At 34.8% G+C, this 18330-nt stretch overlaps 1 protein-coding gene across 1 annotated transcript in view; it reads left to right on the forward strand.

The window, feature by feature from the left end:
• Positions 1–18330, forward strand: part of LOC126832247 (UPF0415 protein C7orf25 homolog) — a 138532-nt gene that overhangs the window by 63094 nt on the left and 57108 nt on the right. The gene's annotated exons all lie outside the window — the stretch shown is intronic.

Here is an 18330-nt window from a genome sequence, read left to right on the forward strand (position 1 = left end):
CTTTTACATGACATATCATATCATGACGAAATTATAACAAATAAAAAAAATGAATATTTACATGACATCAATTCTAATGACATATCTGTCAAAAGCATATGATACATATTTATGACAATGAAGAAATCATTGCATTTAAGAATGTTTATTTTTGCAAGAAAGATTTGAATGACATCTAGAAATCATGGCATTTAAGAATGTTTATTTTTACAAGAAAGATTTGAATGACATCTAGAATTGCATGCCATTTTTGCTTTGAAACACTTGCAGCGGTTAGATTCGCATCGTTCGGTACCAGAACAATTGCATATTACAAATCCTTGACCTCCACACACTGAATCCATTTGAACAGCTTGGCATAGAGAGACTCTTTGATCAGTGTTAAAGTCATCTACTTCATAGAGCTTTGTAACACAAACATCAAACTGGTTATGGGAATATTTCCCGTTCAGCACTCCACCCTTAACTGCAATTGTGAACATGTCATGGTCACTGATTTCAGTTACAACACCGATGAGGTTGCGTGGATCACCTCTTCCTCTGTCGCATTGTCTCCAACACTCACAGGACCAAATACACGTTTGCTGCGTTTTACCATACGTTGAGCTTGTTCCTCTTGAGCTTCTCTGGCACTTTTCCTGTTCTCCATGATGCTGTCATGTTGAAGAGAAACTGGATCTTGTGAGACAAGCAATGGATGAGAGTCATCATCAGCAGCTGTTGCAATGGGTAGTTCACCGGATGCGGCTATAGAGTCACTGGTATTGGATGGAGGAGATTCAGTGGCTGCCAAAAGATCGTCTTCTGATTGGAGTTTCTCGAGAATTTCACGTGGAAGGGTGGAAGAAGATAGTCCAATTCGGGCATCTGATCCAAACAAGGCTGCAAATGGTGATCTCTTGATGCCACTGTGGAGGCAGGAATTCTTTTGGAACTGAACGAATTTGAGTCCTACTGTCCAGTCACTGGTGGTGTTGTCACCAAGCCATGCAACTAACATATCTTTAATGTCGCAATTGGCTCTCTCTACAGAACCTTGGCTTTGGGGATGTCTAGGTTTGCCATGCACAATGACCAATTCAGGCCACAAAAGTTTAAGTTCATTTACAACTTGTGCTGTGAATTCTGATCCATTATCAGATTGAAGTACACTGGGGGCACCCATCAACAAGAATATGTCCAAAAGTTGATAGGCAACTTCTGCAGCACGCTTGAAAGTAAGGGGACGCAGGACACAAAACTTGGTAAGATGGTCTTGGTATACCATGATTCACTTGTACTGACCTTGACTCATAGACTGCATATCGATGAGGTCAACTTGAGCTCTGAAATTTATTGGGAAAAAATCAGCATGACATAAATGGCTGGTAAATATGATATTTGTGTTTAGAAATTCAAAGTAGTACAAAATAATATATAACAAATTACCTGGAATTGAAATCTTTGGAAAGGATTGGTTTGACAACTGTTCCTTTGTTGGTTGGTCGTTTTCTTTTCCGCTGACACTCCATACACATGGATTTAAAGAGGGAAATGGCATCTGCAGTGATGTTGGCGTACTTCTTATTCAGCTCATGGATCATCTATTCTCTTCCACCATGACCAGTAGCAATGTGGGCTCGCTTAATGGTGTCGTAGGTGTCTTCAATCGTGACAAAATACAATGGTGGTTCTTCTGATGACTGTCGTCGCTTAATCAGCTTGTCAATGTCGCCGCACTGCAGTACTTCAGTAGGTAGTATTGATGTGGTGTCTTAGTGGAACTGGAAGCTTCAAGCATGGCGTTGATGGATTGCATGTAAATCTCCTTCGGGATAAGGACACGCTTGTTTTCTGCATACATCTTATACAAGGCATTTGTGAAGGTGTTGTTAGGCTCCATGGTTAGAAGTGTTGGGTAGTTGTCCAATGTGATTATTTATAGTAAAGTGTTAATCTGATTGACTCAATTTTGGAGATGCACAGTCCTGTATTTTAAGAGAAGGATGTTGTTATTGCATCATTATGGATTAGCATTGAAGCCTAGTCAAAACATTTTATGATATTGGGATTGCTAATCTGTGTCTAATTGAAGCCAGTTAGAACCCTCTCAGATGTTTCATGTGAGAAGGTTTTTTGATCTTATAATCCCATTGTTAATGTAATTCATGTTGTGATGTCATTCACTTTGATCATTATCGAGGTACTTTACTCAGTTACTCTGGGATAAGTTTTATCATACGCAGGAACATGTAGAAGGTTTCAGTAAACAAGTACAATTTTCCTTGGCCCATTTCAGTAAATATGCTTAATTCCTGAAAATTTCAGTAATTAGACATAATTACTGAGTGAATCAGTTGTTATACATAATACCTGAAAATTTCAGTAATTATACATAATTACTGATTATGCTTGTTTCCTGTAACATATATATGTTGTGAAATAAAATATTGAGACTCACATAGTCAGTGCACAGAGCAAGGGTAGCAGGATAATGAAGGGGTTACTGTAAGGTTAAAATATCATTGTTTTATATGAATTTAGCAATTATTATATTCTATCTAATAATACAGTATATCGTAGACCAGCTTTCAGTTTGTTTCCCAAAATATAATTTCAGAAACAACCTACACTTTCTCCCGCCAGCCCCCCTAAACTTGAAGTGGTATCTTGTGACTCCTCTATCCAGTCATCTTAATTTCAGAAACCTGACACACCTCCATTTTATACATAATCCAATAGTTTAATGCAAAGTGTCAAGTCATGCTGACCTTAAAGTTAGACTGACTAAAATTGCAGAAATATATTAATTTAACAGAAATTGTTACCAATGTAAATCTCACAACATTCACTATATATATGTATTATCTGGTTTCTGCTAAATTAATTTGAATTCAAAAATATACAGAACATATATAGACCACAACACTGTGAACAACATATAGATTGATCTTTCCTTGATAACATGTTGGTGAAATGATTTCATTTATTACTCACCTTCTCACTGATGCATTTAGTAAATAAATATATCTATTTTGATCAGAATACATAGGTTACCTACTGTATAAAATAGTTGAGATAAAACTAATGTGCAGCTGTATATGCAGTTTATAGGTGCATGTAATTTCTAGATGAAAGTTAATTGTAAAAAAATCAGTTCTTCAGGGAACTGGGGTAATCAATATTTATGTTACCAATCACTAAAGAATTTGTACATTTTAAATAACATCAAATTCTGTCTGGTTTAAACATTTTGATTTATGTTTCATTTTCAAAAAACTGTTTTCAGTGACTACGTTCGATGATGCAAATTCTCTGTTTAGGCTAAGTATCGATAAGCAATTTTATTGGTAAAGACTTGACTGTGTTTGATCTTGAATATTTTAGGCTTACAATAAGTATAGATAATCAGTTTGATTGCTCGATACTTTTGAAAAAGATAAATGTGCAATTAATTCATATGTCATCGATTTATTTTGGGATTTCGCGGGGGACATCAGTCTCACTGTTGGCTCGTTTTTTGTTAGCACTGTGATTATTCTTTATTTTTCTGTCTGGTAAAAACTAAGTAAAAAACATAAAATAATTAGTGGAATCCATTAAAACATGTACTCAATACTCTGATAGCTAATTCAGTTTACAGACAAAACTGTTTACATTTCTACAAATTGAAAAGATATCAGCCGAGATACAGTTGTAAAGAAAAGAATCTGAGCCTCCCCGTAAATAGCACTCGTAAATAGAACTCGACAAGAAATGGAGGCTTTCATTAATTAAGAACCAGTCTGATATGTCTGGGTTGCCATGTACCATTTGAATAATGATTAACTAATAATATTTACTTTTGTTTTATCTTGTATTTAGTTAAGTTATTAGTTAGAGTGTGTAGGGCAGAAATTAAAGAATATTTACTAAGCAAAAACTACCAATTAGAAAACTCTAGGTGATGAAAGTTTTTTAATTTTGACTTTTTTTCTTCACCACCACTACTACTACTAATTATTTGTGTTGGGATTCAAAGAAATTCTTCTAGTGAATACAGATTAGTACAATCTATGTTTCGTTTTACGAATAAAAATGATTGGTTTGTAAAATAGATGATTTTATGAATAATAGTGATTGGTTTGTAAAAACAGATTTCCGGAAATATATTTGTTATGTGAAGTTGCATATCCATGTCAGTGAAGATTTCCACTTGTGTTGGAAAACGTATATAATTTACGTGGGAGTCCAAAACAAAGAATAATGAATCAGGCAGTCAGTTTTTTTTATCAATAAAATCATTTTCTAAAGGTGTCTAATTGTACACCCTGTCCCCTTTATTGAAGATTAACATTAGCTCTACATAATTTCTTGTGGCCATTCATTTCATATTTGGTATATTACTTTCCTTTCATCTATATTTATAAGCTATATTCGATGCCCTGCTCTTTTCTTCCCGATTGTAAACAAGTCTACGTATAAGTAAATTAGTGAAATAAAAATGTATCGTACATTAGAGTGAAACAACCAACATGCTGGTGTATTCCTCACTCTCTCATTCTCTTATTTACAATAGAAATAATTTATTATAATAATTGATGTAACACTCATATCGAAATGGTAATGACATATATATAATATATCAGACATCATATATATCTCTTTTGATGAATAATGAATAGGTTAGAATATACAGTATTAAATGGACACATTCTCTTTGATTATGTGTACAAACACATCAGTTAAATGTGGTGTTTCAATTAGTTATGTGACAATCTCAATCTATATTTCTGAAAATATAATGGAAAGTCTGTTGGTTTAGTTTCATTTTTATCTGTCCACATTGAATTGTGCTTGTATGTTGTTGTCACCCAAATCCGCCTGTCAATCCGCATCCTCAATAGCTTGTGGGCACTTTGTCTGATTAACTCGAAATATATAGTACACAATATAAGTCCATGAGACAAAGATGCTTATTGATTTTCAACTATATCTAATAATTGGCTTTTAATCATTTGAGAAATAGAGTGTGCGTTATCATCCTATTGACAGAGTTATGCCCCTTGATTGATTTGAAAAGTTATAATAATCTGATTGATTTAAAATTATACACAGTTTTTATACACCCACATTGAAATGTGGTCGTATATTATCGTCATCCCCTCCGTCCGTCCATCCGAGTGGCTTTTGACCCTATGACGAGAGACAATCGCGCTTGTATTTTCCACTACACAAGTAATTGTTTCGATCATTCTTTGTTTCATAGTAGAATTGGCGCAAAAGGTCTCTTTCCTGAACTTCCACAATGGCTGCTGCTTTTTATACGCCCACATTGAAATGTGGTCGTATATTGTCGTCGCCCCCGTCCGTCCGTCCGGCTGTCCATCGGTCCGGCATCCACAATTGCTTGTGGACACTCTAGAGGCTAAAGTTAATATCTGATTGATTTAAATTTATACACAGTGTTTAAGGTCTTGAGACGAAGAAGCCTAATGATTTTCATCGATTTCTGATAATTACTGCCAGAGTTATGGCCCTTGATCACTTTGAAAAATCTTGTGGACGCTCTAGAGACCAAAGTTAATATCCAATTGACCTTAAATTTATACACAGTGTTTGAGGTCATGAGACGAAGAAGCCTTTTGATTTTCAGCGATTTCCGATAATTACTGCCAGAGTTATGGCCCTTGATAACTTCAAAAAATCTTGTGGATGTTCTAAAGGCCAAAGTTAATATCCGATTGACTTTAAATTTATACACAATGTTTAAGGTCATGAGATGAAGAAACCTATTGATTTTCAACGATTTCCGATAATTACTGCCAGAGTTATGGCCCTTGATCACTTTGCAAAATCTTGTGACGTTCTTAAGGCTAAAGTTATCATCCGATTGACTTCAGATTGATACACAGAGTTTAAGATCTTGAGACGAACAAGTATATTGATTTTCAATGAATTTTTATGACTTGAACAGTTAAATCCATGATATTAAAAGCTTTGCATACAAAACGCTAGCATAGGGCAGAACTTTATAAAAACCAAACAAATTCTAATAGTTTTCTGATAATTACTTCGTGAGTTGTTGCTCTTAATCAGATTTTAGTGTATTATTAATGTTTCATTATCGAAAAAAGTAAAAATATGCGACAACCCTTGTTGACTGCCCGGACGATTTAGTTGCTGTGGGCGTATGTTCGTTGCCTGGCAACCTATCTTAATCTGAAAGATTCAAATTTCCATTCTTCATCATTTGGTTTAGGAGAAAAATGTTCAGTTCAGCCATTTTGTTTGCGGGGAGAAACGAGAATGGGGTGGCGTTGGCCTCGTGAGTTGTATTACCACGTGAGAGTTTACGGAATTCTGATTGGCTTGCTCCTTTTTTCGCGGCTGGAAAGTAGAAACTGGTCGAACTCACTTTTTCGCAGAGAAAAGAGCCAGCGAAAAGTGTGGCGCCGCCTGAAATTATACTGCGCATGCCTGTACTCGAAAAAATTTGCCTAGTGGAAAACAGGCTTAAGGGTATAACCACAGTTCCGTGCAGAGCATGCCAAGAACTCGCTGTACCAGACCATTTCATTGACTAATTCCTCACATCAACTAGAACACCTGTTACATAACAACACTTCCAGATCTTATTGTTGTGAAGACAAGTTAAACAAAATTTTGTGAGATGAAGAATTTGTTAATTGCTTTCAGAGTTATTGCATAATTGTTTTGTATAATAAATGTTAGCACTAGGAAGAACTAAAAGCCAATTAAATTTTAGTTATTCTTGATAATTATCAGATTAGAAGTTTATTTTACTGAAATCAAAATGCTCCTGTCCTTTTGAGTATGATAACTAGATCGTCATTATTACATGTATAATGCAATGCATGGTATCTCATTCTATGTTTTATGGTCTACATACTTATTACTCATCATGCATTAATAAAGAATAAAACATAATTGAAAGAGCTTTCTATATGGTACACAGGACATGATTCTATGAACAATTACAGTTTATTACTGAGTATTGTTTCGACTAGGAATAGGATTTGTTTGTTAAAGGTCTGGAAAGCTTTTCAATAGGGAAAAATTCAGCTCATCACTTGGAAATGTCGATCGTCGCATATTGTCATCACCCATCTCAGTCACCCACAATTGCTTATAGACACTAGAAGCTAAAGTTATCGTGTGAAGCCAACTGATTTCCGATAGTTAATCTCAATGGTCATTTTAGTCATTTAGAAAAATATGTGGACGTCCTAGTTTGTGGACAGTTTTTATGAATTGCTCGGACAACTTGATTGTGGTGGGTTTATATTTCATTGCTGGGCAGCCTGTCTTTAACATTGAAGGGGATCAGACAAAATTTGGAGAGACCATATTTTCTGATGTAAGGTATACATGTATGGGAATACATATGTACATGTGTATGTACACACTGAACTTGTCATTAGCCTGAAAAAAAACAAACCAACAGTGAGGCTAATTTCCCCCCGCCTGTGACGGAGTGTATGGGTTCACATATTATAAAATAGTGGAGGTTCATGAATCATAAATCTTTATTCCGACATTGTTATTACACCGTAACTGTAGGGACATTCAAGGGACATCACTCTAAATACAAATACTATAAATAGATTAGATTCAGACTACTAATTTTCTATATGAGGATACTACATTCCTTCCTTTGTTTAGCTTTAAAGTCTGAAACAAAATAAGATATCTCTTACTTAGAGTTGCTATATGCTTAAGTAACATATTTTAATAATGTCATCCAGGTGATTATGAATTAGCTAGAATACTACACTTATTTAATACACATAACATAATCATCATATTTAACTGGTGGTTTTCTGACCCTAGAGGATCTTCTTATACTGTTATTATTCATGTTTCCACTAGAATTAGAGTTCGACTGAGTAGGTATGATTTGAGAGTCACCTTGATTAATTTCACTGTCATTAATATTACTTGGATTTTGAGATACATTATTTGGCACTTTCACTTGTGCACCATTTACACCATTTTTATCAGAAGATTTCTGATTTATACACTGATTATCATATTGTACTAACATTTGTTGATTGCGCAATTCGTTTTCAATGACGTTTTCCAAATCTTCATCAGTTCTAGTTCGAGGAGATTGTTTATCACTGATCATAATAACTGATCTCATAGGAATTTCTAATAATTTGAAATGTGAGGCATTACGTGTTATATTCTTTCCGTCCGATATTCTAGTTGCAGTAATCATTGTACCCTTAACACGACATACGACATATGGTTGAGGATCATAAGGTGTTGATAACTTGCATTTCTCCTTTTTTTTAACTAATACCGGATTTCCGACTATAAATTTATGATTGCTGACATGACGTTTCGTATCTGCGTACTCCTTCATCTCGTCCTTTTTAGCAGTGTCCTTTGCAAGTACTTCTAAATTTTCTGGAGTGTTAACTTCAAATGTTGGAAGTTTAGTAGTGACATTCCTCTTAAACATTAGTTGATAAGGAGATTTCCCAGTAGTTAATCTGGCCGTTGATCTGTAATTAGCTAAAAATGAATGAATTTTAATTCTCCAATCACCCCCCTCTATATTGACAGTTTGGGCGAACTTGACCAAAGGTTTCATAAACCTTTCCGCCATACCATTAGCTTCAGGCCATAGAGGTGTAACAGGTGAATGTCTACAACCACGGTCTATGAGATACTGTTTAAACTCCTGACTGTTAAACGGAGGACCGTTATCAGATTTGATTGATTTTGGTATTCCGAATAATGAAAATTTCTTCTCAAAACACAGTTTTACCACTTTAAATGATGTTGACGTCACAATTTTGACAATTGGATATCTTGAATACTCATCTATTATAACCAATGCATACTCTCCAGTAGGAAACGGACCACAAAAATCTGCACATACACGTTCCCATGGATGATTGGGTAGTACTGACATGACTAACGGATCTCTATTATGCTCAGGAATAACTGCTTGACATGGAATACAGTTCTTTATTTCAGTTTCCACCATTTTGTCCATGAGTGGGAACCATACTTTAGATCTAAGCAATTGTTTGGTTAATGTCATTCCTTGATGACCTTCATGACTCAATTCCACGACTTTATGTTGCAATTTCTTTGGTACGATAACCTTGTCACCACGCAATATGATGTCATCCATTAGACTAAGTTCATGAAATACTGTAGCATACTGCTTAGTATCGTCATCTGACTTACACATATCATGGTTGCTGGTGTTGATATACTCTTGTAACTTAATTAATGTTCTGTCATTATCAGTCTCGTTGTGTATATCTTTTAGTGTAACTGCTGGTAGCGAACATTGACGAATAATAGCTCGAACTGTTTCTTCACTATGTCTATAAATACTACGATCATTGTCAGTATGAGGAACTGGATGTCTACTAAGATAATCCGCTGGATTAAACTTTCCTTTTCATATATTAACTTGAAATCGAACTGTTGGAGATATAGTAACCATTCTATACCAATAGGTGGACGACTATTCGGATTATTGAATAAAGGTAAAAGAGGTTGATGGTCTGTAATTAATTCAAATTTTGAACCAATTATATACATGTATAACTTTTCACATGCCCATCTTGCACCTAATGCTTCTCGTTCGATTTGACTGTATCGTTGTTCCACTTTGGTTAATGATCTGCTCACGAATAATACTGGATGCCAAACTTGATTTTCAAATTGTGCTAACATTGCTGCTATACCGGTAGGACCTGCATCGACGTAAACTCTCGTTGTTAACTTTGTGTTGTAATATGTCAAAGTTAAATCTTTAGACAAACTGGATTTAAGTTGGTTGAATGCTTGCTCTTCCTCTGGAACCCATTTCATTACATCATTTTTCTCTGTTAATTTTCTAAGAGGTGTTGAAATAGCTGAGAATTTAGGTATAAATCTGGATGAAAACGCTAACATACTTAGAAAAGATCTGACTTCACTGACAGTCTTGGGTTTCTCTAGATTCTCAATTGTTTCGATCTTCTTCGGATCAGGCTTCATTCCTTCAGATGAAAATTTAAAACCGAAAAAATCTATTTCTGTTGACCGGAATTAACATTTATCATTGTTTAAAGTTAAACCGCATTCATGAAATCTTTGAAGAACAGATTTGAGAGCAGCGTCATGAGTTTGTACATCAGAACCAAAACAAATTATATCATCCCGAATGTTTATGACACCAGGTAAATCACCAACTGTTTTGTACATAATATCATCAAAAATGTCTTGAGATGATATGGCACCATAATTTAATCGTTTATATCTTTTCTTCCCGTTAGCACCATAGAAAGTTGTGAGGTGACGTGAAGATTCTTTAAGTTTTATCTGATGGTATGATTCATTCATATCCAACTTACTGTAAACTTTTGAACCATTAAGCTTGAATGCAATATCTTCCACAGTTTGTGCTTCAGTAATAGGTCGTTTTATTGCCTGGTTAACTGTCCTCATATTTACACAATAACGGATTTTATCAGGATTGTGAGGTTTTGTTGTGATGACTGGATTAGTACACCATGTTGTCGGTTCTGTGGTTGGAACATCTTCTATAATATCGTTATCCATTAATCGTTTTTCTTCTTGAAGTGCCATTTCTTCTAAATTATATGCGACCTTGCGTTGTTTCTGTATTGTATTTTGTGTGCTGACCTAAACCTGTGAATATATCATTATACTGCTGCAGAATACTATCAATATTTTCACTTGGTTTTTCTAATGTAGTCTGTACTTGATAATTAAATGATATTAAACCTACATCTACTGATGTCCGTAGGCTAAGGAGTGGACTAGATCTGACTGAACCTTTTACAACCAAGAATTTAGCCTTAAGTGTCTTATTTTGTTTGCTGGCTACTATTGTTTCAAAATAACCAATAACAGGAATCATATAGTCACCATACGTAAGTAGTTTAACATTGGTTGGTTTTAACTCTAGCTTATTATTTGGATCTAATTTATCTTGAATTTTGTCAAATCTGTCTTCATCAATAAGATTTGAACTAGCACCGGTGTCTACTGCAAACTGAACTTTTACACCACTTACATGAATCTTAACTAAAGACGAATAGTTCTCTTGACTGCTTTTGGGAATCCACACTTTATATACACACTCTTCATCTGTTTCTGATTCTTGGAAAATCTGTTTCACATGTGTTTGACGATGTTTGTTTGACTGGTAGTTAGGGTTACTAGATTTACGATAACTGAAAGAATGCTGTGTGTGGTTCTTTGGTTTTAAACATTTTACAGCATAATGTCCTTTACCACCACAATTATCGCATCTGACCCCCGATGCCGGACAGTTCCATCTTCCAGGTGGGTGATCAACATTACAGTGTGGACAGTCAACTTGTTTATTGCGAGAGTAAGCTGGTTGTGTAGATTGCTGATGCTTACGGTTAGTGAATCTATGTTGTTTCCTTTGTTGATTAGGCCTTGGTTTATAACTTTGAACCCTATTTACAGCTCTTTCCTCGTTCACTTCTATTTCTTCTGCTCTACAATATGTGTCTTCTTTGCTCTGTGCTTTTAGTAGAAATTTCTGCAAATTATATTTCTTGTCCATGGCTTTTCTTCTAAAATCAAAGTCTTTAATTGTCAAACTAAGATGATATAAAATCTGCCCATCAATATCTAGAAATTCACAATCTCTAGCTGCTTCTCGAAGACGTACTTCATATTCGTTAATTGTTTCGCCATCTTTCTGGCGCAGTTTACCAAAACGAAATCGTGCGTGTGGCACACTTTTTAAACCAACATAATGTTTGTTGAGCTTTGCTATTGCTTTTCCATACGGTGTGGTAGACGCTTGTAATTCTGTGTCTGACGAGTCATCAGAATCAGGCTCTGGATCTCGAAGCAGTTTTATTTTATCTCGAATTTCCTTTCCACCATAAATTTTCAAAGCATCTAATTTATCTTGATCATCTGTGACGCGGAAGTACCGTAATCTTGTGTCAAATTCATCCATCCACTTTTCCCATTTTGGCCCATTGAGGAGTAGATCTGCCTCAGGAACAAATTGTATCATTTTGATGTCTCTATTAACACTTCCAGATGCCTGAAATGTGTCATTGCTGTTTGCCAAAAAACTTGTGTTGGCTGCGTCATTGGGACCTGCCATGGTTGATGTAATGATGTTTAACACCCGTTTAATAGCTAACACTGTCTTCTGATGATGATTGGGTTTATAGACGTTAGTTACAGTTGAATACAAAATGTAGAGGATGACTAATTCTGAGAGTGAAAATCCGAGGGAGTTTGTTGAAATGTTGTACTTTACAATACACCTAACTTGCCTGGTTTGACGAAGAAAATGTGTCTGTTGCCCTCTACGACATCTACTTTAGTCTCTAACTGTTCCAAACATCAATCCCGTACTCGTCGCCATATGTGATGGGGTGTATGGGTTCACACATTATAAAATAGTGGAGGTTCATGAATCATAAATCTTTATTCCGACATTGTTATTACACCGTAACTATAGGGACATTCAAGGGACATCACTCTAAATACAAATACTATAAATAGATTAGATTCAGACTACTAATTTTCTATATGAGGATACTACACCGCCCAAATCCCAAAATAAATAGATGACACATATTAAATTAATTAGATAGATGACACATTAAATTAATTGCACATTTATCTTTTTCAAAAGTATCGAGCAATCAAACAGATTATCAACTATACACTAAGTTTCATCACTCTCTATCAGATAGAAATTTCTTTGCTCTGCTTAGCTTTAGCGATAAGTGTTAATCATTGGACTCAATCAAGATATTCACCTAATGAACATCTACATCAAACATTCTGCCTCAATTAAAAGCAGAGTTGTAATGTTCCAATATCTTGACCAATCAAATAGCTTATCGCTGCTTAGCCTTAGCAGAAAATTCTCATAATCAAACTTAGTCATGGTAATTTAATGATATTATGAATCTATATTCGAAGTTTCATCGATCTCACTTAATTATAACCAAAGTTATCTCGCATTTAATTATAACCAAAGTTATCGTGCCCAGAAGCATCAACCAATCAAATTGCTCAACTCTGCCAACTGTAAGCAGACCATGTTCATCATCGAACTCCATCAAGGCATTCACCTAATGAATGCCTACACCAAGTTTGAACATTCTACCTCAATTAGAAGGAGAGTTATTGTATTCCAAAGCTTCGACCAATCAAATTGCTTATCACTCTGCTTACAATCAGCAGAAAATGTACATTATCAAACTTAGTCAAGGTATTGATCTGATGAAAGTTTCATCACTCTCACATAATTAGAACTAAAGTTATCATGTCCCAAAGCATCAAACAATCAAATTGCTTATCTCTGCTTACCCTAAGCAGAAGAAAATGCTCTTCGAACACCATCAATCTAATAAACACTTACACCAAGTTTGAACAATCTAGGTCAATTAGAAGGAGAGTTACCGTGTTCCAAAAGTGTGATGGACAGAAAGACAAACCCATTTTAATAGTCCTCTACTTTCTTTGTAAGGTGAGGGACAACCAGAGAATTCTAGTTCAAATTACCAAATGCCATTGAAAACAATTTCTGTATAGCAATTGAATATAAAGAGTACTCTCAAAATTACTTTTTGTAAACCAACTGATGCATACAGTAGCCCCCACATAAAAATTAAGCTATTAAATTGTTAAGAATAGTTATTGATTGTGTTCTTTTAATGTTGTGAACTGCTAATAAGACACAAAAATTCTTCTTAGTTGGATGAGTGAAAAAGATACATCAGCCTATTAATGTTAAGCCTATTTGTGATGGTTTTTGTATGTTGACATTACGGTTAACCATCAATTTACAACTACGTGTGATAATTGATTTTAATTATTTATGCCAATGTTGACATTCTAATTACAAGTATCTTATATCTATTTAAAACTTCAATTTTATGTTCAATACTGGTAAAATTGTTTACATGCTATTTTGGGAGAATCTATTTGGACCTAAGACGGATAGCAAGAAAACAATAATTTAAGGGAATTGCATGTATACATATTTATCATGATTTTCGCACTTTAGATTAGTTGAACAAATTGTAAACGATTATGTAGAAGGAACAATTAGAAATATATCTATTAGTCGATCTGTAATGTTATATGCATTGACTGACTGTCTGAAAGCACCTCAAAATGTCCTGAAAAGTATGAACTAAGAAAAATCATCATTACTGTCAGAATGAGTACGTGAAGTTCCCTCAGTTTATCTTGTGACCAACTTCATTTGGTTTCGTTTTATTTCTCCAATGCTCTTAAGAAATATCTAGAAAGCATTTTGCATGAAAAAATTCATAGGCACTTGAAAGGATTAAAATTTCTTAAAGGAGCTAAATCGCTAACATTTGGGACCTAGAAATTGACACAATTGGGTCGCAACGCATATAATACTGTAATATGAATGTATATACATATTACTGATTTACATTCAATGGTTAAATGTTTATTTTGTCTTAAATATTGGATATCAGAAGCCCATCTTTTTCCGGTAAGACCACAGCATCAATGTTGATTTAAACACAATAACTCTCACATTCTAATTGAGTTAGAATGTTCACACTTGGCGTCGGTTTCTATTAGGCGAATGCCTTGATGGAGTTTGAAGATGAGAATTTTCTGCTTAGGGTAAGCAGAGATAAGCAATTTGATTGGTTGATGCTTTGGGACACGATAACTTTAGTTCTAATTAAGTGAGAGTGAGGACACTTGGTGTATAGCTTTATTACATCAATACCTTGACTAAGGTCGATAAGGAACATTTTCTGTCGAGGGTAAGTAGAGCAATAAGTAATTTGATTGGTCGAGACTTTGGAACACAATAACTCTCCTTCTAATTGAGTTAGAATGTTCAAATTTGGTGTAGGCATTTATTATGTGAATGCCTTGATGGAGTTCGCTGATGAACATTGTCTGCTTACGGTAAGCAGAAAGCAATCTGATTCGTTGATGCTTTGGGGCACGATAACTTTGGTTATAACTCTGAATATAGATTCAGTATATCATTACCTTGACTAAGTTCAACGGTGAGAATTTTCTGCTTAGGCTAAGGAGCGATAAGCAATTTGATTGGTCAAGACTTTGGAACATAACAACGCTGCTTTTAATTGAGGTAGATGTTTAAAGTTGATGTAGATGTTCATTAGGTGAATGTCTTCACTAAGTTCATTGATTAACATTTCGAGCTGAAGCTAAGCAGAGCTGATCAATTTCATTAGTCGATGCTTTGGGACAAGATAATCTTGATTCTATCTGATAGAGAGTGATGAAACTTTATAGTTTGATTGCTCGATACATGTGCGATTAATTAATATGTGTCGTCTATTTATTTTGGGATTTTGGCAGGGGGACATCAGCCTCCCCGTTGGCTTGTATTACATAAAATTAGTACGTTTTTACTTTAGAGTTCAAGTAAAATCATTTCTTACTGTCTCTTATATCACGATATTCATATTGATCAAGAGTGAGAGGTTAGTTGCTGAAACGATGAGTATTAAGTAAGAAGTGGAACCGTCATCGCTAGCCATATTGTAATTTAGTACACAAGATATGATTGGAGTGACAAATAAATGTTTCAGCCAATAACTAGAGGCCAGTACGATAGTTGCCTGCCTATTATAATATGGTTTCTTATATTTTTTTATTTTTTAGCAGTTTTTAACAAGGTTTTTCTTTTTGTTTTCAAGAAGTAATTTGTGTTGTATAGTGCTGTACTAATTCAAGGACAGCGTACCTACTTACCGTGAGTTGCCATATAAGATGGCGAGAATGCAAATAAGAAATGTTTCAGCCAATGAAAAAATTGATTACTAAAGGGCCAGCACAATAGTGCCTGCCTATTATAATATGGTTTCTTATAAAAAAAAATTGCAGTTTTTAACAAGAGTTTTTTTTTTTTGCTTTCAAAAAGTAATTTGTGTTGTATAGCACTGTACTAATACAAGGACAGCGTACATAGTTACCTCGAATTGCCACATAAGATGCTGAGAACGCCAAAAATTATGGGTAATTCCTGTCTCCACGGAACTGTCTGTTGTTCTGGACCCTCTAGAGGTCACAATTTTGATATGATTTTGAGGAAACTTGAAATACATGTTTATAACCCAAAGATCTTGGTGCCTTTCAATATTCGTTTATATCAGATCGTAACTTCCAGAATTATGGCCCTTGATTGTACAAAATATTGTGTTTTTAGCTTGTGGTCACTCTAGAGATCATAATTTTTTATCCAATTTAACAAAACATATGAATATATCACCTCTACACCCTAATGGTGGTTGAGTTCGAATTTTGTGAAAATCAGACCAAAACTGCCAGACAAAATGCAATTTGTATTCAATTTTAAAAATTGTTTAAATATTTCATCGTTACACATCAATAAAGGTTGAGTTTGAATTTCGTAAAAATCTGACCCAAATGTCCGCTTCTTGTAAAAGTATGTAATGGTGACTCATAACCAAGGTTGTGGACATTAAAGAAGTTACAATTTTTATCTAATTTTGATGAAACTTGAATGTATGATAATAATCAAAAGATCTTGCATGGTTTCTTTCGAACCGTAACTTCCTGGATTATGGCCCCTGATTGTACGAGTCACGTTTTTAGCTTGTAGACCCTCTAGAGGTCACAATTTTTAACACTTATATGTATCACCGTTAAACACTATTGACGTTTGAGTTTGAATTTCATTAAAATCAGACCAAAACTGCCTTACAAAATGGCCGCTCCTTGTACGTAAATAGTGTATAAGTATGTAATACTAAGGTTTGGACCCTCTAGAAATCACAATTTTTATCTGATTATGATGGAACTTTAAATATATCTTTATATCCGAAATATTACCTGTGTTCCTTTATTTTTGGGGGGGGGCCAATTAAACCCGATCGACACTTCGATCAATAGCATGTTGTTTTGTGGCTTCTTATTATGTGCTAAAAACAACATCACTTTCTCCGTGTGAAAAATGACCGACTGGGAAGATTTTGAAGTGGAAGCCCTGTATTATCGTATTTTATTTTCTGATGTATAAGCTTATTGTTCAACATACAGCGGCCGATTGAGGCAGGCAAATTTGTTGTGCAAATCTTACAGGGAGAGTATAAATCTTTTGACTCGTCCCATTGATATTCCAAGAACTTGTATCTGTTCGCCTACCACCTGCTGTGTCTCTTTTTACAGCTGACCTCCAGGCTATTCTCCAAGGCTTAGAATTCATTCAGTCCTCATCAGTTTTAAAACACATTATCTCTTCTGATTCTTTGTTCTCGTTACAAGCAATTAGTAACAAACAGCATATCACCCATTTGTAGCAGACATTTATCATCTGCTATTGTCAAATGAGTTCATCAGCAAGGACACTGTCCTTTGCTGGTTCCCCGGTCAAAGGATATCAAAGGGCATGATCAAGCAGACTCGGCTGCCAAGTCTACTTTAGATCTTCCCATATCCAAATTCTTAACAGCTTATAAAGATTTTGAAAATGTTATCAACAGTCTTGGGATCTTGCATGCACAAACAAACTTCATCACATTAAGCCTCTCTTAGGAGATTGGCCAAGCTCCTATCAAACCAACAGGAGAGATGAGGTTGTTTGGTGTCGCTCTCGCATAGGTCATACTTTTTTAACACACATTTTCATCTTGAAGTGAGTGCCTCAGCCAGAATGAGAACACTAACATGTTCCTTTAACAGTTAACCACATTTTGATAGAGTGCAAGTATCTCAAAGATATTAGATCAAATTATTACCGATGCCAGTCACTTCGTCAATTATTTGCTCAACCGGAGCTATATTGTAAAATGCTAAAATTTTTAAAAGAGACAAATTTTTATAGAAAATGTTAATTTGTATATATTTTTGTTTTTCATGATTTATATTTTAACTATTAATATACATTAAATTTTGTTATTTAATTTTAATTATATTGACTGTGATACATGTTTTTATTGTTGTATATTAATATATAAATGTGATATTATTTAAATTGTCTTGTATATGTCAACATATATTTGGCGCAATATAGCCCTCTTGGAGCTGCCTTGCCATAAAACCACATTTCATTTCATTTCATTTCAAAGAAGTGTTTATGCCTTCCAAAGAAGTGCAAGGGCGCGGGATGGTGATAACTAGTCATCTTGTTTCTGATTGGTTAATGCAAATACAATTTTCATTAGTGACAGTCTAGATCACACCGTCCCTTCATTAAACTATCCGTTGTATCAGATTTTACCAGAGACTGGGTAATCAAATAAAAGGGAATTCCCTTGACCCAGCATTCGGGTCACATTCGGTCCAATGAAGCTGGTATTTACAACACAACAGTGC

This window comes from Patella vulgata, chromosome 9, assembly GCF_932274485.2.
Source record: "Patella vulgata chromosome 9, xgPatVulg1.2, whole genome shotgun sequence".
NCBI classification, from domain to species: Eukaryota; Metazoa; Mollusca; class Gastropoda; family Patellidae; genus Patella; species Patella vulgata.